This window comes from Pleurodeles waltl, chromosome 8 (genome assembly GCF_031143425.1).
Source record: "Pleurodeles waltl isolate 20211129_DDA chromosome 8, aPleWal1.hap1.20221129, whole genome shotgun sequence".
Lineage (NCBI taxonomy): Eukaryota > Metazoa > Chordata > Amphibia > Caudata > Salamandridae > Pleurodeles > Pleurodeles waltl.
The window spans coordinates 1156681585-1156694418 of NC_090447.1; positions in this window are offsets into that span (position 1 = coordinate 1156681585).

Consider the following 12834-nt stretch of genomic DNA (forward strand, 5'->3'; position numbering starts at 1 on the left):
TGCTGGTTGCGGGCTCTGTGGCAGCGGTGCTGGTTGCGGGCTCTGTGGCGGCGGTGCTGGTTGCGGGCTCTGTGGCAGCCGTGCTGGCAGCGGGCTCTGTGGCGGCGGTGCTGGTTGCGGGCTCTGTGGCAGCAGCGCTGGTTGCGGGCTCTGTGGCGGCAGTGCTGGTTGCGGGCTCTGTGGCAATGGTGCTGGCGGCGGGCTCTATGGCAGCGGTGCTGGCGGTGGTGCAGGTGGCGGTGCAGGTGGCGGTCTTCTCCACCGTACAGGTTGGCGTCGACGTGGAAAGAAGGTGTGACACTGGTCCCTCAGTCGGTGCCACCATGCCTTCTCCTGACCTGCCCTTCAGTTTCTGGCCCTTCCCCACCTTTGATGATGGCGCAGCTGTCTTGCCACTATCCCCTCTCGTTTTCCTTGACCCCTTGGTGGCAGGTGTTTTCTGCTTCTCCCTCTGGATGTGGGCAACTTTTTTAGCTTGGCAGGTGGCAGAATGTCCTTGCCCTCGCTCCGTGGCACACTGGCAGCCCTGATGGTTGGCGCACTCCAATAGCCCGCAGTTGCTGGCACCACTGTGTCTGGGGATGTGGTGGCTAAGGTGCTGGGGTGGGCACCTGGAAAGTCTGGCCCTAGGGGACGGACGGGGGGAGAGGTGTAGGGAAGAGGTCAATATTAGCCAGGAAACATTTTTTAGGCACACTGGGACAGGTAGATGGAGGGGGTTTGGGAGTGGAGGAAGAGGTAGTGGTTGTAGGAGGTGTACATCTGCTGAATTTTGGTGAAGGTGCATGGGCTGGAGGCTGTTTTGAGCTGGATGGCTGTTGGGTGGGTGTGTGCCTGCATTTGTGTACTTTGGGAGGAGGGCTCACTGACACACTGGGAGAGGACACAGGAGATGTGTGAATGGTAGTGGGGGTGGTGAGTGCACGTCAGCGGTGTGTGGTGGTGGGCGTGCTGGTGATGGAGGTAGTGGCTGAGGATGTAGTGCATGCAGGTGTGAGTGGAGATGAGACTGGGAGGGTGGAGGGAGAAGCGGAGGAGGGGGACACAGTGGAGGCAGTGGATGTTGGTAGGTGTGCATGGGTATGATGCTTGTGTGAGTGCCTGTGGGATGAGTGGTGCTTATGTTTGCCTGAGCCACTTTTGTGTGTTGAGGTGTGTGCATGCTGGTCTGATGGTGTGCTTGGGATAGGCTGAGGTACAGGTGATTGGGTCTGGGTGGAGAAAGTTGGAGGGGGGAGGCTGGACACAGGGACAATGGCTGCCATCAGTGCTGAGGCCAGAGCCTGAAATCCTCTCTGTTGGGCTGCCTGCCCAGAATGAATGCCCTCCAGGTATGCATTTGTTTGTTGCAAATGCCTCTCAACACCCTCAATGGTATTCAGAATGGTAGACTGCCCAACAGTGAGGGATCTCAGGAGATCAATAGCCTCCTCATTGAGGGCAGCGGGGCTGACTGGGGCAGGGACTGAGGTGCCTGGGGCGAAGGAGATGCCAATCCTCCTGGTTGAGTGGGCACAGGACACACACTGAGGGGATGCTGGGAGGGCAGTGCTGGTAGTAGGGATGGCGGCTGTACCAGTTGATGCGGGGGGCAGAGAGGGGCCCACCACCGCAAGGGAGCTCCCATCAGAGGAGGAGACGCTGTCACTGCTGTCACCACATGTCCCCTCCGTGGAGCTCCCCTCGTCCTCCATCCCACTGGTGGCTTCAGCCTCCGTTGTTTCGCCCTCCAGGGCCAAGTGGGATGCAGCTCTCCCCTGCTCTGGTGCCACTGCTCCTCCGCCTGATGATGCTATTGCACACAAGAACAGGGAGACCACAAAAAGGGGGGGAGACAGAAGAAAGACATGTTCAGTGCATGCAACACCACTACCGTTGGCGGACACTACAGACACAGCAGCCCTCTGCACTACGCCATGCACTTATAGTTCCTAGATTATTCAAATGCCCATGGGGTACAAGGCCTAAGCCTGATTGCTGCACACATGGAAGTCACAGGAGCCTGACTAGGTGTAGATGGCAATAACCACTAGAGGGGTTGGGGTTCCACTGAACCTGCCTCTCAAGGGGACTTGCCTACCAAGCTCGCCCTGGCCTAGGGGAACCCACTGCCCACCCCCCCACCCAGACACCTCGTAATGCGCACAGAGTCAGATGAATGTGACTGTACTCACCCCCTTGTGGCTGCTGTGATGCCCTCAGGCGCCCATCCAACTCCGGATACGCCACCGCCAGTATCCGGAACATCAGGGGGGTCATGGTGCGATGGGCACACCTCCCACATTGGGAGGCCATCCCCAGCTGGGCCTCCACCGTCTTCTTACTCCAGCAGCTAATGTCCTCCCATCTTTTCCGGCAGTGAGTGCTCCGTCTGTGGTGGACCCCCAGGGTCCGGACTTCCTTGGCGATGGCACGCTAAATATCCTTCTTCCGGTGAGCGCTGACCTAGAGGAAAAGTACAGGGGAAAAGGAAAATCTTTACCCGTCCGGACCGTCATACTCACTGGCCCACGTTCCCACCCTTGCCCTGACACACATACACTCACCGTCCGCTCATGCAGGCCTCAGTCCCCCCCTCCATGTATCTTCCATCCACACCACTCCAAACAGGCATTGCCCATGCAGCATGCTCACAGTGTACTCACCTGTTTGTCTGGAGGACCGTACAGCTGTGTGTACTGGGGAGGACCCCATCTACTAATTTCTCCAACTCCTCCGAAGTGAAGACAGGGGCCCTTTCCCCAGACACATGAGCCATCGTCGCTTCCAGACTGAGGTCACAGCAGCACTTGCAGTGTAGGTCCTCTCCTGTTGAAGGTCAGGTATCAAGTGAGTGAACAGACAGAAAATGGCGGTCACGTCCGCGGCGGTGCGTACCGTCACCGCCGGCGTACATCGTCATTGGCTCCTCGGACCCATAGGGTCCAATGTTAACCAATGGAGGATTGTGCAGCGGTCTTCAACCGCCTGCCGCGACCTTCCACCGCCTACCGCGACGGTGTAGAACGCCAGCGCAGTTACCTCATATCCCCTTGTTCCACCTTATAGGTCAGGCAGCCGCCATTTCAGGGGGCCACATGGCATTAATAATAACTGCGGAGGCACATTGCAGATTAATAAATGTGTGCAAAATGACATTTTGTGATACCTCAGTGTGGGCTGACTCTCTGCTCGCTGTTCTCCTGCATAGGGAACGTCCGCTGGGGCAGTTGATGAGATGGTGGTATCCACCGGTGTACAGACCCCTGGTGGACCTGTCGACAATGGAAGAGAGACACGTAATAGTCACCTACAGACTTGATTGTGCAACAATCCATGAACTGTGTGCCCAGCAGGAGCCAGACCTGATGTCAGCTATCCACCATCCCACAGGGATACCCCCTCTAGTGCAGGCCCTGTCAGTACTACATTTCCTGGAAAGTGGGTCTTTTCAAACAACAGTGGCAATTGCATCAGGGATGTCCCAGCCAATGTTCTCTAACGTGCTGTCCAGAGTATTGTCTGCACTGCTGAAACACATGCACAGCTACATCGTTTTCCCTCAGGTGGAGGATTTGCCTACAGTGAAAGGTGACTTCTATGGCCTGGGACATATCCCCAACATCATAGGTGCCATTGATGGGACACATGTGGTCTTGGTACCCCCACGCAGGAGTGAACAGGTGTACAGAAACTGGAAAAGCTATCATTCGATTAATGTGCAGATGGTGTGTTTGGCCGACCAGTACATCTCCCATGTGAATGCCAAATTTCCTGGCTCAGTGCATGACGCTTACATTCTGAGGAATAGCAGCATCCCTTATGTGATGGGGCAACTCCAGAGGCACTGTGTGTGGCTAATAGGTGAGGACAAGGACCCTATACAGGTTGAATAGTTGTCTGGGTATGGGGTTGTCCCTATGGGTTAGTGTGTGTCTAACAGTTGTCCCTCAAAATTTACAGGTGACTCCGGGTACCCCAACCTGTCATGGCTACTGACCCCTGTGAGAAATCCCAGGACAAGGGCAGAGGAACGCTACAATGAGGCACATGGGCGAACTAGGAGGGAGATCGATCGGACCTTTGGCCTCCTGAAGGCCAGGTTCCGGTGCCTCCATATGACAGGTGGTTCTTTCTACTACTCACCAAAGAAGGTGTGCCAGATCATTGTGGCCTGCTGTATGCTGCACAACCTGGCTTTGCGACAACAGGTGCCTTTTCTGCAGGAGGATGGTCCAGCTGGAGGTCTTGTGGCAGCTGAGGAGCCTGCGGACAGTGAAGAAGAGGAGGAAAAAGAAGAGGACATTGACAACAGAAACAACGTTATCCAGGAATACTTCCAGTGAGACACAGGTAAGAAGATGTCACTGCCTCACACATCTCATACTATTGTTTGAGCTATCAGAAGTCTTATGGACCCTGACTTGTCACTTTGCCTTTCCATTTAACAGATGTGGGTCCCACTTTGTGACCTCTGCTATATTTCCTCCAGACCTTCAGCTGTTTTTCATCAGTATGTGAACAATTAAATTGACATTGCTATATTCCATAGTTATTACAATTACACATTAGTAAAAGCACAGACTGACTCCAGATTGTTTTGTGATTGATGTGTGTTTATTTCTCTGCAAATAAGTGGAGGGGATTGTAAAATGGGCAGGGGTGATGGTGGAGGAATGTCCATGGCAGAGTCCAGTCTATTTGTTTCACAGGTGCATTGTCCAAAGGGGCATAGGAAGTGGAGCAAGGGCAGTTGAAGGATGGACAGGGTAACAAAGTGGGACAGAAGGGTGACATTCAGGGGGTCTCATTCCCTGGCGGGGGTCTTGGCAATGTTCTCTGTCTTGTTCCTGGATCTCAGGGAACGTTTGCGTGGTGGATCTCCATCTGCAGGGGGTGGGGTGCTGGTGTCATGGTCCTGTGGCGGTGCCTCCTGTCCACTAGCACCGCAGAGGTGGAGGGCTGTTCATCATCCAGGCTAGTGTCAGGGGCCCCTTGTTGTGCCACAGTGTCACTCCTGGTGTTGACAAGGTCCTTCAGCACCCCTACAATGGTGACCAGGGTGGTGTTAATGGACTTCAGTTCCTCCCTGATCCCCATATAGTGTTCCTCCTGCAGCCGCTGGGTCTCCTGAAAGTTGGCCAGTACAGTTGCCATTGTTACCTTGGAATGATGGTACGCTCCCATGATGTTGGAGATGGCCTCGTGGAGAGTGGGTTCCCTGGGCCTGCCCCCCCGTCGCACAGCTGTCCTCCCAGTTCCCCTGTTTTCCTGTTCCTCTGTACCCTGAACCGTGTGCCCACTGCCACTGCCCCCAGGTCCCTGATTTTCTTGGGGTGGTGGGTTTTCCTGGGTTCCCTGTAGTGGTGGACACACTGCTGCTTGACATGTTCTGGGGACAGAAGGATGGGCCTGCTGGGTGGGTGCTGTGCTGGTGTTTCCTGAGGGGGAGGCTCTGTGGTGGCTTGTGCCAGTGTCAGGGAAACCGACTGTCCCGAGGTCCCAGATGGGCCGGGCTGGTCATCTTGATCCAGTTGTGCAGAGCTGCTGTCATCACTGTGGGCCTCTTCTGTGGGGGGACTGGATATGTATGGAACCTCCTGTCCGGTGACATTGGGCAGGGGTCCTGCAGGGGTGTAAAGGCATGATTATTGCATCTGTGTGTGCCATTGTGTGCAATGGGTGAGTGACCCTGTACTCCAGTGCTTGCATTCTTGTCTAGGTCCTTGTGTGATATTTGGTTTGGGGTCTGTGTAGGTATCTGTAGTGGACATGCTTTGGTGATGGGTGTCCCTGCTTGGTGTTGCATGCAGGGCTTGGTGTTGGGATGGGTGGGTTTTGAAAGTGGGACATATGTGAGGTGTTGGAGTGATGGGGGTGAGGGTGAGGGTGAGGGTGGGGGTATGTGATGGTATGCCGGTAGGGTGGGGGATATAATAAAGAGTTGACTTACCAGAGTCCATTCCTCCTGCTACTCCTGCGAAGCCCTCAGGATGCAGTATTGCCAAGACTTGCTCCTCCCATGTTGTTAGTTGTGGGGGAGGAGGTGTGGGTCCACCGCCAGTCCTCTGTACTGCAATCTGATGTCTTGAGACCACGGAACACACCTTCCCCTGTAGGTCGTTCCACCTCTTCCTGATGTCATCCTGTGTTCTTGGATGCTGTCCCACTGCGTTGATTCTGTCGACGATTCTGCGCCATAGCTCCATCTTCCTAGCAATGGAGGTGTGCTGCACCTGTGATTCGAATAGCTGTGGCTCTACCTGGACGATTTCCTCCACCATGACCCTGAGCTCCTCCTCAGAGAACCTGGGGTGTTGTTGTGGTGCCATGATGTGGTGTGGGTGATGAGTGAGGTGGTGTGTGTTGTGTTGTGTGTGTTGTGATGTCAACCTCACAAACTGGATCTCCAACTGCGCAGACAACCTTGCTCCACTCAAACGCACGCATCGACAGACCAACACCAAAAAACCTCTCTGGTTCTCTGACACCCTCAAAGAATCAAAGAAAACTTGTTGCGCCCTTGAGAAAGCCTGGCGCAAGGACCACACCGCTGACAACATGACCGCCCTCAAGAACGCTACCCGCGAACACCACCACCTGATCCGCGCTGCCAAAAGGAACTTTTTCACCGACAGACTGGACAAAAACAGCCACAACAGCAGAGAACTCTTCAGCATCGTCAAGGAGTTCTCCAACCCCAGCGCCAACGCCAACGCCAACGCCGTCACGCCCTCACAGGATTTGTGCGAATCCCTCGCCACTTTCTTCCATCGCAAGATCAGCGACCTCCACGACAGCTTCGGACACCAGACCCAACCAAACACCACCGAACCCGCTTCCCCGGCCATCACCCTCAACAACTGGACCCACATCAACACGGAAGAAACCAAATCCATCATGAACTCTATCCACTCCGGCGCCCCTTCGGACCCCTGCCCGCACTTCATCTTTAACAAAGCCGACGACATCATCGCCCCGCACATCCAGACCGTCATCCACTCTTCTTTTTCTTCTGCTACCTTCCCCGAATGCTGGAAACACGCCGAAGTCAACGCCCTACTAAAGAAACCTACGGCTGACCCGAGCGACCTGAAAAACTTCCACCCCATCTCTCTTCTGCCTTTCCCAGCCAAAGTAATAGAGAAGACCGTCAACAAACAGCTGACCACCTTCCTGGAAGACAACAACCTGCTCGACCCCTCACAAACCGGATTCCGAACCAACCACAGCACTGAAACCGCCCTCATCTCAGTCACAGATGACATCAGAACCCTGATGGACAACGGTGAAACAGTCGCCCTCATTCTTCTCGACCTCTCGGCTGCCTTTGACACCGTCTGTCACCGCACCCTAATCACCCGCCTCCGCTCCACCGGGATCCAAGGCCAGGCCCTGGACTGGATCTCCTCCTTCCTCGCAAACCGTTCCCAAAGAGTTTACCTCCCTCCGTTTCGCTCAGAACCCACCGAGATCATCTGCGGCTTACCTCAAGGCTCACCGCTCAGCCCGACACTCTTCAATGTCTACATGAGCCCCCTCGCCAACATCGTACGCAAGCACGACATCAGCATCACCTCTTACGCCGACGACACCCAACTTATACTCTCCCTCACCAAGGACCCCGCCAGCGCCAAAACCAACCTACAAGAGGGTATGAAGGACGTTGCAGTTTGGATGAGGCTCAGCCGCCTAAAGCTGAACCCTGAAAAAACGGAAGTCCTCATCCTCGGCAACACCCCGTCCACCTGGAACGACTCCTGGTGGCCCACGGCCCTCGGCACCGCACCGACCCCCACAGACCACGCCCGCAATCTCGGCTTCATCTTGGACCCTCTTCTCACCAAGACCAAGCAAGTCAACGCCGTGTCCTCCGCCTGCTTCCACACCTTCCGCATGCTCCGCAAGATCTTCCGCTGGATCCCCGCCAACACCAGAAAAACCGTCACCCACGCCTTCGTCACAAGCCGCCTGGAGTACGGCAACACCCTCTACACCGGGACCACAGCCAAACTCCAAAATCGCCTGCAATGCATTCAAAACGCCTCGGCCCGCCTCATCCTCGACGTACCCCGCAGCAGCCACATCTCCGCACACCTGAGACACCTGCATTGGCTCCCAGTCAGCAAAAGGATCACCTTCCGACTTCTCACCCACGCACACAAAGCCCTCCATGACAAGGGACCGGAATACCTCAACAGACGCCTCAGCTTCTACGTCCCCACCCGCCTCCTCTGCTCCTCTGGCCTCGCACTCGCTGCTGTCCCTCGCATCTGCCGCTCCACGGCGGGTGGGAGATCTTTCTCCTTCCTGGCGGCCAAGACCTGGAACTCCCTCCCCACCAGTCTCAGGACCACCCAGGACCACTCCGCTTTCCGGAGACTCCTAAAGACCTGGCTGTTCGAGCAGCGATAACCCCCCCTTTTCCCCTAGCGCCTTGAGACCCGCACGGGTGAGTAGCGCGCTTTATAAATGTTAATGATTTGATTTGATTTGATTTGATGTGTGAGGGGATGTGTTGTTGTGTGTTGTTTGAGGTGCGTGGATGTTGTGTGAGTGATGATGTTGTGTGTCCGTGGATGCTAGTGTTGTTTCTGGTGGTGTCCCTCTCTGGCCTTCTTTCGGAATTTTTGGTAGTAAGGGTTTGTGGGTGATGTGGGTGTGTGTTTTCGTGGGGCGTGATACTGTCAGCATATTCCTGTTGGCGTGACGGTGTCGGTTTTGTTTTCACCAGTTTATCACTGACCTTTGGTGTGGCGGACTTGTGTGGGTGTCTGTATTATGGCGGATTCCGAGCTGTGGGTCGTAATAACTGTAGCGGAATTCCGCAGCCGCAGCGGTGTGTTGGCGGTGTTCTGCATGGCGGTAAGCGGCATTTACCACCAATGTTGTGATGAGGGCCTTAATGTTGTCTTGGTGTGGTTTGATTTTAAAAGAGTTGGCTGTATTGTTATTAATTATTTAGAAAATATTGTCTTTGTCTGCTTTAATTCAAACTTCAACAAAGCCATGTTTCACTAAATGCTGTTCTTGCTTGTTTGCATTTAGGTTCACAATAGAAGTGACATCACCCACAGTACTGCCAGACAGAAGGCCTATAGAAAGACACATGGCCACACAATACGTGACTCCAGTCCTCCAATCTCTTCTACTTGTGCAGCCCAGTGCCACTGCCAACTAACAACTTTAAGATGACCCCAAAAAAAGGTGCTGCACAGAAAGTGCGAAGTGAGAAGAACCAGCTTTGGCATGCCAGTAACCACCTTTTTCCAGAAACGTGTGCCCTGCTGTACCGGCCTCTGCGGAGGAAGATGGGATCATCACTCCTGCATCGACGGCAGCACCCCACCTTACCCCAAGTCTGTCATTGAGGCAGCCACTACAATCATGGCAATGCTGATGAGCAGTGTCATTGTATTAGACTTGTCCCTTTCGCAAAGTAATAGCCAATCGTTTCAGGAAACATCGGAAAGGTGACAGCAGTGTCAGCCAGCAATAGTAGATCTTCCTGAAGTGGGAGCAGAACAGGAGTTTGAGTTTCCTGCAAAGCAAGGACCTCAACTTTTAGAATCATTGGCTTCTAGATCCCAAGCAAGAAAAAGGAAGGGTGCTCCACCATTTTTTACAAGCACCCCTTCTGAGGATTATCTGGACATGTATTGGACCCCAGTAGAGCTTGAGACATGCCAGCAGAGAAAAAGGAAAAGAAAAGTTCATGAAAGACTGTCAATTATGGAAGAAGATGGGAGGATGGCGTGTCATTGTTATGGAAGCTGACCCGGAGGGTACTGACATTACTCCTCCTATTTAACCTGCTCCGAGGGATGTGTTACAGGTACCACTGCCAACACCAGCTCCCATATTTGCAAGGCCCCAGCTGAGACCTACAGCAACTACTACCTCAGATATATGCATTCAGGGAGGCAATTAATGACATACCCACCTACCTCTAGTTCTTCTTCAGGCATTGGCACTGGCACACTAAGAAAGATCTCCTCCCCAGTATGGAACTTTTTTACGATTAGCAAGCAGACGGATAACATTGCAACATGCCCCATCTGTCATGCGAATGTTGGTCAAGGTAAGCCTTGTTATTGCTGTGGTACTGGAGGCCAACGACACACATGAAAAAACATCATGCAGTCCAGTGGGAGGAGCACCTTAAAAAATTTGCTGCAAGCGGTGGTGGTAAAGGTGAGGAGAGCAGGGAATCATCAGCTTCAATCATGGGGGGAGGTGATGAGGTAGACAAGGGTGACATCTTTACATAAATCTTCCTTGTCTCCAGCAGTGCACCAGTATCACCCGCCTCAGTGACCTCTAAATGGCACAAGAGTCAGATTGAGACACTGTGGCATACAGTGACTGCCCCAAGCTGCACATTGACTACTACCACCTCCTACTTCTTTGAAGTTGCCTGCATCAGTGGCCCCAAAAAAGAAGAAAATCCAGCCTATTATTATGGGATTGTTTAGGCAGGAGTGGTCCTATAATTGTAACCACTCAACCGAAGGTTTGTGCAATAGGAAACTGGCTAATATGTTAGCACTGGATCTCCTCCCTTTTTCTTTTTTGGAAGGAGTGAGATTTTTAGAATTTTTTTGCAGTCACCTGTCTGAAATGTAAGGTTCCCAGTTGGACCTATGTTGACAGAGTTGCTGTTCCAGTGCACCATCACGATGCGCTACCATTGGTTCGACAAACTTTGCAGCAAAGTGCTGTTCACACTATCCACCTGATGACAGATGTGTGGACCAGTAGTCAAGCAACTAATTACATGTGTTTAATTGAACACTGGATCTCTTTGGCAGTGGTAAAGCAACAGCTATCTACAGGTCTCAGTGCTGAATATACTTTTAAGAGTGTTCAGTGGCATGCAACAGTAGCCATGTTCGCCATGGAGAAATCACATACAGCTGCAAACATCGTGTAAGACTTTAACAGCAAGGTGTTTGAATGGCTGTGACCCAGAGGTCTCAGAATAGGATTTGTTGCCACAGCCAATGAAGTAATATAGCCTAGGCCATGGTAGATGGTGGCTTTTTCAGAGTACTATGTTTGGCACATTGCATCACCCTGGTTGTGCAGCTCTTTCTCAAAAAATAAGATGTAGTCATCAACATAATGACCACCTGCAGAAGACTTTGCATTCATTTCAGTCATTCTTATAAATCCTGGAAGCAGTTTAAGATTATTCAGGGTGCTAACAGAGTACCATTTAAAGCCCCTCTTACAGGAGGTGCCAACATGGAAGTCAACTCTTTATATTTTGCAATGTCTGTTTGAGCAGTACAGACAGTTTGATGATTATAGGCCTGATTTAAATCTCGACGGAGGGGTTACTCCGTCGCAACCGTGAGGTATCCAATCTTCCAAAGTGTAAATACCATTATTTTCTATGGTACTTAGATTTCAGCGGACAGGATATCTGTAACCACTGCGACAGAGTAACCTCTCCACCGAGATCTAAATCAGAACCTATGTCATTTAAAGAGGAGGCAATGCAATTGTGAAAAGAATAACCATGGATGCGGAGAATGGGTCCTAGTTAAATGCCGGACGCAGGTGCTACTTCCTTTTGAGGTTTTCACATGGGAGGTCAGCAAGGAGGGCAGTACGATGGCCCAAGCTATTCCGTTTCATCTGCTACAGGACCAGTTAATAAAAGGTATCTGAAAGGTTTGCACTTGCAGGTGTGAATAAAAACACAGAAGTGCATTCCTTGGTTGAGAGCTCAGTCCTTTGATTTGCTGTTAATACAAGGCTGCAAAAAGACATCATGTTGACCAAAGAGAACAACTATGCCACACTAGTTTATCCACTGTACAAAAACATTCTGGCAACTTTCATTCCTTTTTGTGAAAGGGATGTTTCAAAATACAAGAGGTGGATTGTTGAGCAGGCCGGAGACCTGGAACAAGAACTGCTGAAAATTACTAGCATCCCACCCCAGTGCTATCTTCAACTTTCAGAGAGGGCAGACTTGTCTCTCAGCAGCCAGCAACAAGAATCCCGGCAACAAAAACAACTACAGATGAATTGGCCTCAACCTCTGCATTGGCTTGGTTTCAAGTGGCAGGTCTTAAGTCCAGTGCAGAAGCGAAGGCAAAAGAGATCAAGCATGTGGTAGCACCAAGACCATTCAGAGGATATTTCAGGAGTATCTGGATGACCCAAAGAGGTCGAAGTGGATTAAAACCCATGGGTGTATTGATGTGCAAAGATGCATCAACTGCCAGTTGTCTGATGACCAGTGTGTCTGCTGAGCGTGTGGTCAGTGCAGCTGGTGCAGCTTTCACAGTGAAAAGGACCAGTCTCTCTCCTCAAAAGGTGGAGAGATTGACCATGATCAAAATGAATCAACACTTCATACCACACAATTAGACTATTCTAGAAACAGTGCAGGTGGCGAATGATTAGTCAAAATCAAGTGTGTTAGCTGACCAACTTCTGGGCGAAACACCTGAGTTTGAGGATGAAGTCTACTTCCCTGCCTGAGTATGCCACCATAGTACTTTTTAATTATTATTGTTAAACTTATTTCTTTACCAAAAAGAAGCTGCAGCTAATGGAACATTATGTTTGTTTCTAATTTATACTGCCCCATCATTTTTAGTCATATGTATGGCCAGGTTGGAGTTGGACCAGTGTGCAGTAAAGAAGCCTCTCCATTCCCTTCAGGACATTGGAGACAATGCCTGGCTCCCTCCTGCGCTTATCCTTTTTTTCATTACCTAGCAGGAGAAACCTGATTTCAATGATTTGTAATGTTTGGGGCCCAATGGGTGATTATTTTTCCTAAAGGTAATTGGTCCATTCAAACTTGGTGAAATTATCCTGCAGGGTCCGCTCCTA